The sequence below is a fragment of the Lichenostomus cassidix genome, chromosome 6 (assembly GCF_008360975.1).
Source record: "Lichenostomus cassidix isolate B80296 chromosome 6, HeHo_3.0, whole genome shotgun sequence".
In the NCBI taxonomy this organism is placed as follows: domain Eukaryota; kingdom Metazoa; phylum Chordata; class Aves; order Passeriformes; family Meliphagidae; genus Lichenostomus; species Lichenostomus cassidix.
In genome coordinates this window covers 20,685,054-20,703,165 of record NC_139487.1, presented here as the reverse complement: position 1 = coordinate 20,703,165, position 18,112 = coordinate 20,685,054, and the positions used below count along the sequence as shown (strand labels likewise).

Here is an 18,112-nt window from a genome sequence, read left to right as displayed (position 1 = left end):
AGAAAAAAACCCACAAAACAAAAACAAAGTTAACATATCTGGTACATTATTTTTGCCATTATTTTGCTCTCCACTCACCATATTTAACTCTGTGCCTACATTTTTACATAAAAAACACTTGTACACCTGAAGTAAAAAACACCTTGTGCAGCAAGGGAGGGAAGGGCAACAAGGAACAAAATTTACTGTTAATGATCCCACTGAGTGTTTCACACCTAACATAAAACTTAAACACGTGTAGTTCTTTACAAATAAAGTAAATTAGTATGTTTTTACAAGGTATACAAAAAGAAGTTCCCTCGCTCAAAGGAGATGTCTCTACACTTACATTTAATCAAGCAACATAAGGTATCTTGAAAGGTAAATTGTAGAAAATACAAAGAAAAAAGAAGAAAAAAAAACCCACACAAAAAGAGCCCCAAACAAACAACATAAATTTTAAAAAGAGAGGGATATCATGTAAGAAAAACAATACATTTGAGAAACCTAAGCAACACTATGCAACATTAATAATATATATAAAAACTAAGTGCTACTGAAAATAACCACTTGTGTCTACCATTTAATTGCAAGCAAAAAAGGAAATGCTCCCGTTTCACATTGTTAAACCACACATGAAAGTATCTATCTCCAACTTTATTAAGAGCAGTTCTGTCACTTGAATTGTAAAGAACAAGAAGCTGCACAGTGTTGCTAAGCTGCCAGATTATTTCATAAAGCTCCTCTTTTATTAATAAAAAAATGTATCATTCAGCTGTAAATGTAACTCCATTTTGTACTAAGTCAAAAAATAGCATTTATCAGCAATGTGAAATCAAGAGTGAATTAAAAAAATAAATGTGAAGAAACAATCATAGGCCCTACTCTGCTGGTGGTGAGTCAGCCAACTGAAGCCATTATAATTCACTCTAATTACAGTCAGAAAGCTTATCCACTCAATCTATAGTATGAATTAAAGGCTACAGCAATTTTCTGCTATACTAAAACCCTACTTATAATTGTTTCCTAATCAAGATTTAAATAAATGATAATGTCTCCATTACAAAGCAGCATTAGTGGTAGCTGTGGGTTGTAGAAAGGTCAAGTAACTAAGTTGCAAATACACACTTAGTCACATCTTTATTACTCCCAACTCCAGAGGGGAGCGAGAAAAAAAATACAAATCTTCAGTCATGTAAAGCCTCCATTAATAAGACAAAGGTGGACAAAAGTTGCAAGGTGAAAAAAGATTTTATCATCAGATGGTGGCAGCGTTAAATCTCTGATTCATGAAATGCACACTATATATGCTCTGCTAATATATTCCATACCACTCTCATATAAATTAGGAAAACCCCTAATAAGAGAATTAATATATTTCATACAAGGATATCAACTTTGCACATATATAATACACATTTACACAGTGTTCATTTAGCATGTCTCAGGAACAATAATCCTTTCTATGTGGAAGTATGATTAAGTGGAACAGATTATTTAAAAAGATGAAAACTGCTGTGGCCAACTGTAAGCCACAGTTCTGTAAGCAAACGTGAAACAAATTTTCACAACTGTAAGAACAGAAGTACCTGAAGCCTTGTGTCCCATGCAAGCATGCTTTGCTGTCACAAATAACAAGAATTAATAGAGATCACTATGAAAAGAAATTTATCAAAGAATCAAACCCAAAAAATGTTCAAAAACATAATACCTCAAACTGCACCTTCGGCTTACATCATTTTTGCAAGTGATGTTACTTTATTTGTAAGTCTGACAACATTTGGAGTAGTAGTAACTAATATTTCACATAAATGTCTGGAAAAAGGAATTTCCATTCAAGTATCACAGTTTTGGCTATTGGCAGCAGCTCAGTTTGAATTCAGATGTGATACATGCCATATATAAACTGTCACAACCCTGATTTTAAATTTAAGTCAAGTTATACTTGAGAATCAAAAGTCACGATCCAAACTTTCCTGAGATGAATCACTATATATGGTGCAGACCACTTCTTCCATCAGCAGTTCTACTCATATTCATGATTATTTGAAATAGAGGTATTACATGGTGAGAGGATATTCTCACTAGATAGGTATAATTTTCATTTGAGTATCCGAGGTAAGCAACACTGAGGAAGATGGCACAGTAGTTCAGCAGTGTTTCTGCCAAGATCCTCTCATCACAGACCTCCAGTTACCAATGCTCCTTCTTGGAATGATCTGTGCTTATTCCCACAATAATGGTGGTGAGGTGCTGTCAGCTGCAGAACTCCTCCAAACTGATTCTCCTTTCCTCAGCTAAAAGACTAGGTGTCAGTAAGGGCAAAAGCAGACATCACATTACAAACTTGATGAAACTGAATGATAGAGGTGTCTCTGTGGTACACCACTGAAGTTGCACCTCATGAAATGAGCCACAGCAGGCATCTTTTGCATAGGTGTGAAAAAACAAGAGAGACTCTTCAAGGCAGACACTTGATTTTGTTTTTAATTTGACCCAGAACTGGATTTTAAGTTTGAATAACCTGATATGAAAAAACCAGGCTTCTATGGGCTACTTCACACACTGTTGTTTTAGTGACATTTCGGCTAAAACACTCTAAATGGGAGTGGGAGTCAGTCATCACGAGATGTTTATCATTGTGAAGCAGCTATGCAGCATTATAGCCAATATCGTAAGCAGGTCAATAACAACTGCATGAGCAAATGCCAGATATACGGTTATACAAACTGAAAATTAATTTTATAGATTTATGTGAAATACAAGATTTAAGTGAATGAAAAAGACTCTAGACAGAAAGAGAAAATGACCCAGCTCAGCAGGAATCAGCATAATGAGTTAATTATCCAGGGTTTGGCTAGGCATAGAGGCAGCTACTAACAAACTGTGCTGACAGTCTGGTCAGGAGAGGTTGGCACCTGGCCACAACGTGAATCCTCACCAGCACCCAAGAGAATTGGAGGCTGCTAATGGACCAAAGACAGAAGTGTCAAAAGTAGGAACTTATCATGAAAGAACAAGACAGCCTTAGGAGTGGTTTTTCAAATCTAATGTGTGTCTCTGCTCTAAAGTTTTCTTCTGTCAACACAGCTTGGACATCAGGTACACACAAGGACAGGGCCCGACCTTTTCAGTTAGCATAAACATATGTGACAGAGAAAGGAGAATGAGAAATAGAACAATTTTCAGATGATCTCTTGAGTTAAACAGATTGCGTTTTCCTCACATTTTTGTTGTATGCACTCTGATAAACTTAAAGAAAACTTCAATTATTTCTTGTATTTATGCCCTGCCTTTAGCATATATCGGTCTTAAAATTCAGCTGATTTCAAAATAAGCATAATCCAATACCAGGTTACCATATCCCTACAGACACATTATTTCTTATGATCAAATACTGAGGCTGGCACTAGCAAAAGAGGCCAGAACCCTGGCTGCTCCAAGTCACACTAGAGGGTGACAAAATCCTTCTCTCCTTATTTTCATGAAGCTAACTTGGGCTCACAGTAGCAGGACTATCTGTTCATGTGGTTTTTGACAATTGGAGTTGAACAGGGTGAACTCTTTGGCAAGCTTTAGCTATCAGAGAAGTGTTAAGAACCTTTGTGTTCCAGGGAGTGGGTGGTAATTGCAGAGAACAGCACCATCTTTTCTTGCAAGACGTTGAGATGCCAAGAAAACTTGGTAACAAGAAAAACTCCTGAAGACTCAATTGTGACTTTGTGAAACTGCTTGGAGTGAACTATGTCCCAGTCTTTTCATGACTTCAGACTTGAAGATGTGGTACACCTATTTCCCACTTCTGTCTGATTAAAAAATGGCATTTGGAAAAAACCTTTCTCCTTTCTTCTGAGTTACAGAAGCACTCCTAACACTAGAAGTGACTTGACTTTGATTGGATACTCAGTGCTGTCTTTTGAGAACCAATACAAAAAAAAAAAAAGCCCCCTGATATTACATGAAAGAAAATCGGTGGCCTTATACAATTAGGGGAAAGGGAGAGAGGGAGAGTTCTTCAATTTGAATTTCCCAGGCTTATCCTACTTAGCTTGAGAATGTCTTCTGCCATAGGAGCAAAGCACAATATTCCCTATTACAACACCTGACTTGCATTTAAAGCTTTTCTTTGCTGTTCCTGCAAAGTTCACTGTCGAGGAGGACCCCACTAATTTATCTCACTGTCTTCAGTTGCAAAGACACTTTTCCTGCAAAAGGAGAGTTTGCTGCTGCTGGCTCTCAGTATACCATACCATAAGACTTAAAAAAGAAACACCCTACAGATGAATCTTGTAACAGCTTTATAGCCTTCTGTCTATAACAAAGATCCTTCAAAAATTATTTCGTTTTGCTCTGACTCTCTGCTTTGCTCTAAGCACCACCATTAACTGGACAACACTGATAACTGGAACAAGGAGGCTGATGAAGACACAGCCACATTGTTCTCTGTGTGAGCTCCTGAATTCATTTCTGAAGTGGCAGTCAGCAGTGCATTTCCACATCTGTCAGTCATCTTAAACTAACAACGCCAAAGCATACGAAGCTTTGCTTAGACTGACATACCTTCTGCACATAGGAGTTTTCAACTGTGGACTTGAATCCTAAATGCCTAGGAACTGACAACACAACAGGAAGCATTATGCCCCTTCACAGTGAAGGATCTTCAAAACTCATTAACACTGAATACAGACATCTGAAGTGCATCTGAAGTGCGTTATTTGAAGCTGGACTCTTCTCTGCATGACCTGTCAAATCTGATCTTATTTTAAATTGCAGTTCACAGAGGAGAGGACTCCAAGGACCTAAAATTAGCTAAGACTTAACATGCCTGCTGAAATCTAAACTAAACAACGTGAGCAACTATTCATGAAGTGTTAGTTTTAGTAAATCAAAACAGGAATGGAGAATCTCTTATTTTTATGTTCTAAATTTTAGAATGGGTCTATATACTTTTCAAAAGGTTTTATCAGTCTGTTGTACCCCTCACCACTTGTATCCTTGTTATGTCCAACCACCAATACATACACAGTCCATTAAAACCCCTTTAGAATACTTCTAGGAATATTTTAGATGTTATATGAAATTAAATCGCCTCAGACAACCATATAAAATGAGAAAACGTGGGATCAAAAATCAAATCACATATCTTAAAAACACAAAAACCTGACAATATGCAAAACAATCCTAAAAAAAGACAGTGTCACTGCTCCAAGTGAGCTCACTTATTTCTTGTGTATGATACGATACACCTCAAGCTGAAATGGAAAGCTAAGTTCTGTTATCATTACACATACTATGTCATTTAAAATCCCTACCGTGGTGGGGTAGCCCCAGCCAGCAGGTAAGCCTCCACCCAGTCACTCTCTCAATCCTCCCTCCTTGAGGGATGAATGAGAGAATTAGAAGGGCAACAGTGTGAAAAACCTCAAGGCTCAAAAAGAAATGAAACAAAGACATTCGTTTACCGCCTTCCATCATCAGATTGATGCCCAGCCACTCTCTGAGCCATGGCCACTTGGAAAAACTCCCCCTCCCTTCCAGTTTTATTGGTGGCCATATTCTATGTGGCCTGGATTATCTCCTTGGTCAGCTGTCCTAACTGTGTCCCTTCCCTCCCCGCAATCTACTTGCTGCGGGCAGCAGAGTGAAAAAACAGAGAAGGCCTTGATGCTGTGCAAGCACTGCTCAGCAATAGCCAAAGCATTGCTGTGTTAAATAATACTGTTTTGGTGACAAACCTAAAACACAGAACCATATGGGCTGCTATGAAAAATTAACTCCATCCCAGGCAGACCCAGTATACCTAACTCCAGAATCACTGTTCTGAGATTAGAGCAGCAAGACCCTGGGAAACTGATGCGTTACTACAGTTTGTTCCAATACCTTTGCAATCTTTTTTTTCCTTTTTCTTATTTTCATTGATCAATTTTTAAAGGTTGTGACAGCCATTATCACCTAATGGCCATATAAGAAAAAAAAATGGGAAAAGGAAAAAATAAGCTTATCATTATAAAAGCAGGCTTGTGAAAAGGAGTCCCATGCGCTGTACAGTAATTCTTCTACCATTAGCTGAAGCTGCCAAATCTTGCATGAGGAAGTGATATTGTTTAAATGTATGACAACACCCTCAAGCAACTTCCAGTCAAATGAGATAAAAGTGAAAATATGTTCTAAAGGAAAAGACTAGTTAAAGCCTTGCACTGAGACCAATATCTAAATCTTTTCAGCATTTGGCTCAACGTGTACTATCCAAATCCCTGCACAGGAACAACTATTAGTTTTAACACAGTGCCACAAGTGCCTTTTACTATAGCTTTTCAAATTAAGATACCTATCAAAACATGAATCATCCAGGAGCAGTACTTCATTCACTTCTACATTTAAAAACAAATTTAACAAACTGCCTCTTACAAAAAAAATAAACCAAGTAACTTTTTTCAGTGCTGTTATTCTTCTGTATTCCATTTCCTACTTCTTATCATTGCTCTTCATCTGCTTGTTCACTGTTTTATTTTTAGTCTAGTTCATAAGCTTCTTGCTGTACAAGGAAATATAAGCATATTTTCTGTAATTACACATGTAGTAGCCATATTCCAAAGTTTCAGTGTGAGCAAAAACTAGTGCTGTTTTTTACTGCACCCTTTAAATGTACCAATATTCCTTACTCTGTCACACTTTTATGCTGTATTTATGCTACAGTTCTGCCTCAAATACCTCAAGTGCTGCAGCCCCTCTTCTGAAGGTCAATTTATGTTATTTGAGGCCAAAAGTAGAATGTCTTCTGTAAGACCCACAACTGAGACACAGCTGGCATTGTACCCTTTCCCCATCTGAAGGGCAGAACCTGAGACATCAACCACTTCCCCACTGTCTGATCTGTTGTGTCACTCCCTTTTCTCAAAATTTGTGCATTCCCTTCTCAAAACCAGGTAAAAGATGATATAACTACAGAATGGGGTTGGCCACACCAGTTCTTCATCATGGTCACAGATGACAGTTACTTGAAGGGTATCACAACAGTAAGAATTCCAGATTTACTTGGAATTCTTCTGCAGCTGTTTCAGTTTATATTAACTATTTATTTAAAAAATTGCCAACATTGCAAAGCTGTGCATGAAGTAAGGATTAAGATCATATTTATCAGTAAAAGAACTCAAAAGAATCTAACATCCTTGAAAACTGGGTGGGAAATAATGAAAAGTGGCATGTAAAGTACGACAGAAAAAAGTCTAGTTCCTCTGTGGTCTGAAGTGGTGGTGTTCAGATGTGAATGGAAGAACATAAACAGCATGAAAATGGAACATCATAGTCGGGTATAGTAAGACAGACTTGTTGGGCAACTGTAAGGTACTGTAATCAATGCCTCAGTCTACTCTACTTGTAAAGAATTAGCACTTCAAATAGATATAAGGAAGACTGATAAGCAATTAAAAAATGCCTTAAAATCCTCCAGTATAAACCATTGTATACATATGTTTAGGTACTAATCTATAAGTGAAGTTGATGCTGGTGCAAATTGACATTTCCATGATATTTCACATACGATTTTGTGTATCTATGACATTAAAACAAAACTTCCTTTTCAATACCCATGCATATGTCACCCTCACTCCCCTGCTAAATGGTGTGCAGTCTCAATGAATACACCCACACTCAGAAGGACAGCAAAAAAATCCACAAGCGGAGAGACTTCTTTCATTGTCTGGCAGCGCAGAATTCATATAGCACAAACTGTAAACAGCTGCCTATCAGCTTCTATCAGCAACAGTATCAAAAACAGATGGCAAAGGTCAAGTCAAAGTTTATTGACAATGATGAACTTGGACAACCTCTATTAAATTACTTCTTCCTTTAAGGTGTATGTGATCAAAGCTGCAGAGAGATTTTCACTCAGTCACATAACAAGCTATTTGTTGAGATTGAAACATCTGGTCAATATCTTCTAACACTGCAATTTCATGCACAGTTAGCAATAGGGTACATTTCTTTTCTTCTTCTTACAGGGTCCATAAGGGTGGCACATATGGCTGATCATTTCATTCAAAAAGGTTTCAATTCCTGGCATTACATACAATTGTCTCTATGCTTTATAGTATTTTAAGCCTACCTACCATCGTTTTCCATCATCACTGCTGTCTGCTCTACTCTTTGCTATAAAAGCCCACAAATATGACAGAGCACTTAAAGCTTAACAGCTTTTGACTACTGGAGTTAGAAAGCAGTTAAGGCAAGGGAGTTTTTAAAGTGGCAGGTCTTCATCTAGCTGTTGTCAAGAATTCCCAATGCATTAAACTATTTACCAAAGCTCTCGTAACACAGATTATAATTTTTCTTGTAATAGCAAACCTTTCATTTTTAAGGCATCCCAGAGCAATTCAAAATCACCCTTTTTTACTGATTTATAAATTATTATACATTTTACAAACATAACATACATTATATTTCAACGAATGTATGCTAATTATAAAAATCTGAAGAAACATAAATCCTGTTTCTCAATATGAAATAGGAAGAAGACACAAAATGCTATCTACCCCAAGGCTAAAAAATGCTTGCCTTTAAAATTATGCATCTATGTTGCCACAGCAACAAGTACTGGATAATGTAAAATGTACTTTTCCATTTCTAAATCCCAATCTTTTTGGTCAAAAAAGGAAGGAGGGCTAGCTGCAAGCTTGTCTACACAAAGTGCATTTCAGAGAATTTTCAGCTACTACTAAATAAACTTCATTTTTATTCAGTTAATGTTTGATTTCCACATGTTGTTCCCACAGTAGAACCTGAACCTTAGAAGTTTACCTAGCAGTTGTAGGAAGCCACTGATTCTAAATCTCTTTAATGGTGCATCGTGCCCAGATGTTTCACCAAATGCATAACAGAGGGGTGGCTTACAGGTAACAGAAGATCTTTTCAGGCTGCAAACATGAGCCTGTGCAAGAGCCTGTCATCCCATGCCACAAAGACAATCCAGTCAGGAAAGCAACTAATTGCATCACTTAGCACTAACAGCATTGGTGTAGAAATTAAGTAATTAGCCAGATTCTAACTGGGTTTTTTAATAGAAGTTCAAAAGAGGAAAGGTTTCAAGAGCTCCAAACAAATTCAGAACTGATGGGATTAGCACTAATAAACTGCAATATTTTTTCAAAGAAACACAAAACCATCACACCCAGTAGCAAAGAGTGCAAATTCAGCCTCAACTTTATTGTATATGTGCAGTAAGGCTTATAGTATTGTGGTGGAACATTCCATTTAAGCTGATATAGAGCTTATTTCTTCCAGAGTTAATAAAGAGGCTTCTCCAAAAGAGATTAGAAGAAGTTTAAAAAAAAAAAGATTAAAATATGGTGTCTCCCCTCTAACTTCAAGGCTTTCTCCTACTAGACTAAGAGCCCTCTGAATGACCAAGCCAGAAACATTGGAAAGGTGATGTAAGGCTTTGAGTTGATCCTTTTAGGAATAAGTATTTCAGGATTGGCCTCTCCTAATTGTTATATCCTATACTTCAACCACAGTTCCACACTGAAATGCTCCTCCTCCAAGGTTCAATATTCTTAAGGAATGATCCCTCTTCCAAGAAAGAAAAATGTGAACCAATTGAAAAATTACTGCCTTAGGACAGGCAAATCCCAGAAAAGCCTCTGGATTCCTCATGTGTGACTTCCAACCACGTTTATTTGGAAATGCTCTATGTCCATCAAATCTGTGGCTAGAACAGACCAGGCTGAGATTCTAGGGGAATACTAGGTCCACAGTGTGCATGAGAACAATGCTTTGGAGGAGAACTCACACGTGCTCTTACAGAATAATAAAACTGCCACAGTATTCCCAACAGGAAGTACTCCCTCAAAATTAAAATGTTTTGTTACTGAAGCAAATCCATTAAGTTCAGTGCCACGTGTACAAACATAGGTGTCTGACAGTTCAGAAAAGAACAAGAAACTTTGGATAAAGAATACACTTTCACATTTCTAAATTACCTCCAGCACCAGCTAGATACAAAACGAAGACAGAATAGAAGATGCACAACTAATTTCTTATTGTTTCTTGCTGCACTACCATTGGGAAGCCTGCACAAATGGCTGCTGCATGCATCCAACGTGTTGAATGTGGTTCAAGAGCTCCCCAGGCCGGCAGTCCCTGTGGGCAAACCCTGGCACTCCACACTCACTCTCAGCCAACCGCTTAGGGCAGGGATGATGTGTGGTTCCTCCACTGCAGTTAATGTTATCCACTCACATAAATGGATGGAGTTTTATTCTATTCACCAATAACTGAATGGCAAATAACTTACTTGTACTATTTCTTAAGCATATAAATACTGTATTTTATCTGCTCCTATCACAAGAATCTCTTTTCACATTACAAGTTTTGTCCATAATGTCTTTAGATTTGCTGTGGTGGCACAAGCAATATCTTTACCGAATTAATTTAAGAGGGTTTCTCTTAGCTGTAAACTTAAAGACATCCCATTCTGATTCCCAAGATATATAAAAAGGTAGCAAAATAGAATAACTTATTATAGCTTTTGATTTCTTTTAAAAGGATGTATTCCTTCTCTCATGGTAATTTTTATATTTCATTGTAACGAATCTAATATTACAAAAAAATATTTTAACTAAATGTATTACAGAAGTCACATATAATTATTTGCAGTTGAAAGCAGCGCTTGACACTACCTGGATTTCTTGGCACATAGCTCAAACACACCAGTAAGTTCAAATAATTTTCACAGAACAGATAATTTAGTTGCCAACTCCTGTGTACTTCTGAAAAAGAACTGCAAATTGCTCTTAAATTTGTTTTTTTCCTGAATTCAATCACTGCTAAGGCACTTGACACTTGACTCCCACGATCAGCTCCGCCTCAGCACTAAACTGCAAGACCTAATTCGGCAGGAGTGGAAGGCAAATGAAAGCTTACATTTACTAGACTGCTGGTTTTGATTCAAAAAAGAGTCAGCTTTTTGGCTGTTGGCATAAAAAAAACCCCACAGGATTGTACCTGATGAACTTCATCTTATCTTTGGTATAACAGGAAATATTTTATTCTAAAACCAAAAAGAAAAACAAAAAAGAAGAAATATATACACCAAACACTCAGAAGATGCTTTGCTAGCAACTGTACACTCCTGATCAAGTTAATATTGAGTCAAGTGTACTTTGAAGTTAAAAACTTCCTTTTCCAATTTCCTCTGAGAATGTGGAAAGCCGTGGCCTGACCGAGATCTCAATTAGTCTAGTTTTACACTGATGTCTTATGACACTACTGGCAACTGATCTTTTAAGTATAGGCAAAAACAGCATCTCTGAAAATGCGTTTGTTTCTATCCCACAAATTCACAAATTTGTAATTTTTTTCTAGTATTTTACAATGTATCCTATTGATGAAGATCACTATGAGGGTGAAATGTGGATTCACAACTTAATTTGAAAAGGCAAGAGTTGGAAGTGCTGCCACACAAGAAAAAAAAAAAAAACAAACCCAAAACCAAACAACCCAACAAACCCCTCCCCCCAAAAAATAGAATCAGAAATATATGCAGAAGGTACTGTTTACCAAAACATACTCTAGGACTAGAGCAGTTTCTACTAGTATCATAAGCAACAGCTGTTAGAAAAAAAAAAAATTGAAAAATCTTGCAGCCAAAATTTGGTGTGATATACTCTGGGCCTGTACATGTCTCAGAGAACAGTCAATGCTAGTAAATGAGACAGAAATCCTCAGCTGATGAATTGGGAATACAAATAATTTTGTAAATCTGATTTTATAATAAATCTGTCACAAAATATCTCCATCTGTGCACATATAATAGTCCATTTACTTTTTACAGAAATATTTTTATGTATGCTTTATAGAAGAAAATAACAAACCATCTAAGCAATAATGTCATTCAACAAACTGCTGTTTTCTGTTCAGGAGCATTTGCTGCTTTCAGCAGCACTAGGCAAGCCAACAACCCCATATCTTGCACTGGCTGCAGGACATGCTACTTGTGAACCCTCAACACCCAACATAGTAGAGAGCATGCACTTGACATGGAACCCTAACTGTATATGTGTTAATTAATTTGGATCTATAATTAACTTTTATTACTCTGGTATTTTCATTTTCTGTACAGCACGAAATGTATTATATTGCAAGTGCACAAGTATAATCACATTTAACTTCACATCTATGGAAAAGTAAAATCAAATTATTTTGGACTTCAAGTACCTTGAGATACTTCCTCTCTCGAAAAGACAAAAGCTGCAACATCATTTTAAGGATTCTTTCTGGAGTTTTTGGATCTTAGCGTTATTGTTAGATGCTATTTTAACAGTAATTACATCATTAAATGATTTCCCATGGATAACAACTTGTAACTCCATCAAATTGTTCTCTGCTGAGGAACACAGTAGATTAGGAGGCTGTTAAGATGATAAACTGACATCAAATGCAAATTTGCTTTTTTAATACAGCCTGTAAGATTCAGAAATGCTTCTTAAAACAGAAGCACTATATCCGCTACAGGCACAGAATGCATGCTTCAGGCAATGATGTATGAAAAAATTCTAATGCATTAGAATATGTGACTCAACAGCAACAAAAAAAATTCTATCTAAACTTTATTAAGAGGAGAATCTGTCAATAAATCAACTGAAAGATAAGGAGAAGTATCAATATTGAAATACACCAACTATAATGAGCATAAAATTGTTTTCTCTATGCAAAAGCTAACAAGTTATTACATAAAAGGTTAACTCATTAATCCCCATTTTTAATTTTCCAGAACAAATCCGTAAGCATTTCAGACACTTTTAAACTAAAAGCCTATTTTCTGCTCACACTTATTTTGATGGAATATAACTGATATCAGTGGGATTTTACCAGTATGGATTAAAAGAGAATTTGGTCCTATTATCTTAATTCTGTTGGTAAATTATTAGCTGTTATACATAGTGTACTACTGTTCAAAATTAAGTCCTCAGGATGGAAATACCTTGCTCTATTAGTGGGCTGTGATGACATTAATTTGTAACCATAAATCAATTTAAAACTGAATAGACTAGCTCAATGCCAGACACTGGTATGAAAGTTCTGCTCATACATACAGTTTCAAAGGCAGCATCACAACTTTTTATTTCTCAGAAAATACAAACACATTTCTTTTTTCAGTTGAGGCACAAAAACTACTTGTATTAAATCAAAGCAATCTAATATTAAAAAAGAGCAAGCTGAAATTAAGTTAGACCATCCAGGTATTAGCAAAAATGATTTCAGCAGATCCATTATTTTAACAACACTGAAAGCGTTCATCCCTTTAGTAACATGACATAACCCACACTCTGGAAAATGCCGTATTGATAAAAACAATTGGGGATAATACAACTCTTATTTTGAGGCAGTCTAGGACTGGGCAAATTGCTACTGAAAGCTAAAAGCCAACTATGACTGGCCAGTAGCAGCAGGGGCCAGTGATAGCAGATATCCAGGTTTATAAAGTGCATTCCTATATTCACCATTTATTTTAACACACATCCATGTACAGCAGTGCCCTATGGATACCAGATGGCCAGGAAGGGTTCTCTCTCTAGAGTCTCACTCTCCAGGGACAGGGTATGGATTGTGTACTGTCACCTCATCATGATGATGATCTGACCAGGGACAAGTTACTATCACTGCAATTGCTTCTATTTTTACAATTATTATTTGTTGTATCATTTACCCTTTCTTTAACCATTTTAAATTTTACTATTATTTTCCAGAAAAACAAATGCAGCTGTCACAAAATGACAGACTGATTTTTATGGGATTGAAATCTGTTATGTACTAGTTTTCATATTAAGCGAAATTTCAGAGGAGGAAGACCACATGATCAACTTCTCAGAGGGCCTGACAAGTATTTACATTTAAATTTAGCCTACTAAGTAGAATATTTCTGGTGATGAAATGCAACACAGTAATAAGTCTTCATTTTCAGACCTCTTCAGTTGCATCCTGGAAGTGCATATCCACTTAGATTTTTGCTATACAAATAAATTCCATATAGCAGACAAGAATTTCCTCATTTTATTTTTGTGGACCACTTAACAAGCCGGTGACTCCATTTAGATCACTTGAATACCCATGGACAAACACAAGGCAAATACTAAGCAAGATCCTCAGTCAAAGGGTAAGTTAGAAATGAACCCAAATTCAGCTAGTTCAAGCTGACATCTTTAATAGCTGCTCCAATTCCACCACTATCCCCAAACCAACAGAAAGTTACAAAGGAAACCAGTATTACCAGATTACAGCTCACCTTTGTTGAAAGACCAGTGTGTCATGCCTGGTGTGTCTAAATCCAGATTTATTAATTCTTAGGTAGCTCCCTCAAACAGCAGAAGTAATTGCCATAGTGAGGATTCCTTCCAGATTTAGTGATACTAAAAGCTCACCCTTTAGAGCAGTATTTTTGATGAGTTATCTCTCAACAACTCAGCCCCAGCCTCAGCATGCTGTCTTCTGGAATTTTTTACATAAGCCAAAATAAACACTTGATTTTTCCAAATTTTGTTTCTTAAAATCCTAGTCTAATCCAGTATTTTAACATTTTGGAAACATTATGATGACAAACGTAGGAAAACAATGCTGTTGCAGTCATTCCTGCAATTAAATTACTTCTAGAATTAATCACATCAACTTTTTATTTCTTTCTTTCCTCTGCTAAAAGCCACAAGTAGAATTCCTAAGTCAAGAAATTACATCCAATTTCCTTGCTAATCCATTACCCATTTTAACAATTGCTAAAATCAGAACAAAAGATAGCAATGTTAAAAAATGAGAGCTAGAGATATGACAAATCTTGGACTGTTTTGGAATGAGGTTTCAAAAAGACAACAACTCTATAGTACTGTAAGCTGTACATTCAGAAGATACCAATGTAGGGAGCTGTAAAAATCCTTTTTACCTTGCCAGAGATCACACACATTTAGACAACTCCCTGTGTTACATTAAGCTAACCTTCCCCTCCTCAAAATAACAAAACAAAATGAAACCACCAACAAAAAAACCCCAAACTGATCAAAAACCAAAACAAACCTCAACACTCATACAGAAGTCTAAGCTTATTGCACCAATGCTTTGGACTCCTTAAAAACCAAAACAAACACAAAAATCCTCTTAAATTGTTACTCATCTGTCTGTCCCATCAAGCCAATTTGCACATACCACAAACTCTACCCCTGCATGTGAAATTTCTACTAAGAGATAAATCCAGAGTTTTGTTAAGATGGAAACTACCTCAAAATAAAGAAGTAGGTATAACTACAGCCCATATGCCCAAGCATTATACAGTCATTCAATACTTGGTCACTTTAACAGCTTAAATACATCTCAAGGTGTACCTTCTTTATTGTAATACACAGCTATTGTACAATCACCTCATTATAGCAGGAGATTACTTCTTACTCATTTACCAGTGCATCACCCGAAAACCATGCTGACTTTGCTGATTTCCCCCATAAAAACTCTACTTTTCTGTGTAGGGGAGTATACCACCTCAAAACTTCCTACCATAGCTACTTGCAAAACAATCACAAACTGTTCTCCCTTGAACAAGCTATTATTTCAAGACAAGGTCTCCTTGAACTGTACACTAATGAAACAAATGTACCTGGAAGAGAACCAAGCTATTGTTACTATTACACAGATAAAATTTGTTCCGTCAATCACAATAAATTGTTCCCAGGTATGCATATTAAACTGTTCTGCTTTCATCAAGACACATAAAATCTTCAGCGTCCCCCTAGAAATTTGAATCAAAGATGGGCACTGGGAAGCCATTATGAAGCAATTTTCCATTCCTATGTTTTGTACCAAACTCCAGCAAAAGCTTAAAATTTGATTCAGAAAAGATGGTACATATTAAAAGACTTAAAAATTTACTTCACTATACTGTTTCATACCAAAAATAAAAGAGATCCTGTGTATTCAAAATTTACTAAAATATTCACCTAAACCAAGCAATAAATACTCTATATGCAACTACTATTATATGTACTATTTATTGTGTTCTGAACACAATGTCTACCACAAGGCTCAGTAAATAAGGAATTGCACCTGGTATTTGGAAAACAAAATTACTTCAGGTTGAACATCAGGAAGAATTTTTTCCTTGAAAGGGTTGTTAAGCATTGGAATAGGCTGCCTGGTGAGGTGGTGGAGTCACCATCCCTGGAGGTGTTCAAGAAATTAGAGCCTGGTTTAGTTGTTGTGATGGTGTTTGGTCAAAGGTTAGACTCAGTCTGGAGGTCTTTTCCAACCTTAATGATTGCATGATTCTAAATATGCAGTTTGATCTGGATCTCCCAATGAAACCTTCCACATGAACACTAACAGAATGTACTGTTTTTCTTCTACACAAATTGCAGGATGGTACTACCTAACGTGAAAAGAAAAAAATTTAAAGCCAGTCTATCTACAAATCCATTTTTCATTTCAGATCATGACAGCTGCACTCATGAAGGCATTCATATTTATTTTCAGACATTATTTGAAAAAACAGATGCATAGCAGAGAGAACAGGTTACAAAATTTCCAGAACAGCCAAAATAACTGGATTCATTTGTGTTTGATAGTGGGGCTTAATACAGAGACAAACAAGAAAACAAGAACTCCAACCATAGCTATCTGAGTCAATACACACAGAATGGAAAAAAACCAAGCACAACACTATTAACACCAAATGGAGCAGCAGAAGGGGTTTGAGTACATACCTCAGTGGTTCTCTTAATTAAAGTTCTCGAACTACTTCTGTGAGTAATTCTTCGTGAGGTTACTATAAGCATGTTAGATGTCAAAATGGTTGGCAGAAAAAAGTCAGATTTTTCTTTATAAGCAACCTTTAAAAAAGGTCTCATTTCAGCTTATTTAATTAAACAAATTAAATATGCTCCTTTTACATCTCACAAAACCAGTATCAAAATTTTACTACTTTTGTCATGCTATACATTCACCATAACTGCACAGCAAGTACCCAAATTTAACTGATCTTCTAATAGTTCTACCTTGGCAAATCAAGAGATTTGAGCACAGTGCAAAGTAAAATAGTCTATCATCCTAATAGGTTTTTTTTTCCTTTGAGTCTAATGATCACATTTCAGTAACCAACGAACCAAACACAGCTTAATTAATTCATTTACTACATTGAGAAGTTATTCTTCTCTTGACATTCAGGCATAACTCCCATTAATGTTAATGTAAGTTATGCATGTTCATCACACTGACAATGAACTCTTTCCAATACAGAGTGCAGAGTCTGCAGGCAAATGGGAAGATGCTTCAGTAATATCCTGCACTTTCCAACTCTAAGACAGAAAACTGTATGCTTCAGATCCTGAGCTATTGATTCCCAGCAGAGAAGAGCTCTAAGTGGGGACAGTCATGCTAACTGCTGGGAACTACTTCTGTTGGCTTTTTCTGAACAGCTTAACTCTTTGAGAGTCATACAGAGAAATGCTGAGAAGGAAACATTTTCTGTTAACTCTAAGCTATTTTGATGCAATAGCTCAAGTCAATGATATTAGAAAATGTCCAAAGAAGGGCTACAAAGACAGTGAAGGGCCTTGAGAGGAAGCTGTATGAGCAACATCTGAGGTCACTTGGTCTCTTCAGCCTGGAGGAGACTGAGGGGACATCCCATTGCAGTTACAACTTCCTTATGGGGTGAAGAGCAGGGGCAGACACTGATCTCTTCTCTGTGGTGATCAGAGACAGGACTGAGGGAACAGCCTGAAGTTGTGTCAGGGGAGGTTTAGGTTCTTCACCCAGAAGGTGGTCAGGCACTGGAATATGCTCCCAAGGATCACAGCACCAGCCTGACAGAGTTCAAGAAGTGTTGGACAATGCTCTCAGGCACATGGTGTGACTCTTGGGGCGTCCTGTGCAGGGCCAGGAGGTGGACTTTGATGATACTCGTGGGTTCCTTTCAATTCAGGATAACCTGTGATTCTATGAACTTTAAACGTGTTAAGAAAACTTAACTTGTAACTGAAGAATAGGAAAAAATCATATGATGGGAAAAAAAGGAAAACATATTCAGTTGGTGGTTTTGCAGCTCTGAGGAACAAATGACCAGTACAACACACAATAAGAATAAGGTCTTGAGGAAGCA

The 18,112-nt window shown here is 36.8% G+C and overlaps 1 protein-coding gene across 2 annotated transcripts in view; it reads right to left on the bottom strand.

Annotated features, from left to right (window-relative positions):
* ADK (adenosine kinase) overlaps positions 1 to 18,112 on the bottom strand; it is a 274,728-nt gene that overhangs the window by 151,043 nt on the left and 105,573 nt on the right. The gene's annotated exons all lie outside the window — the stretch shown is intronic.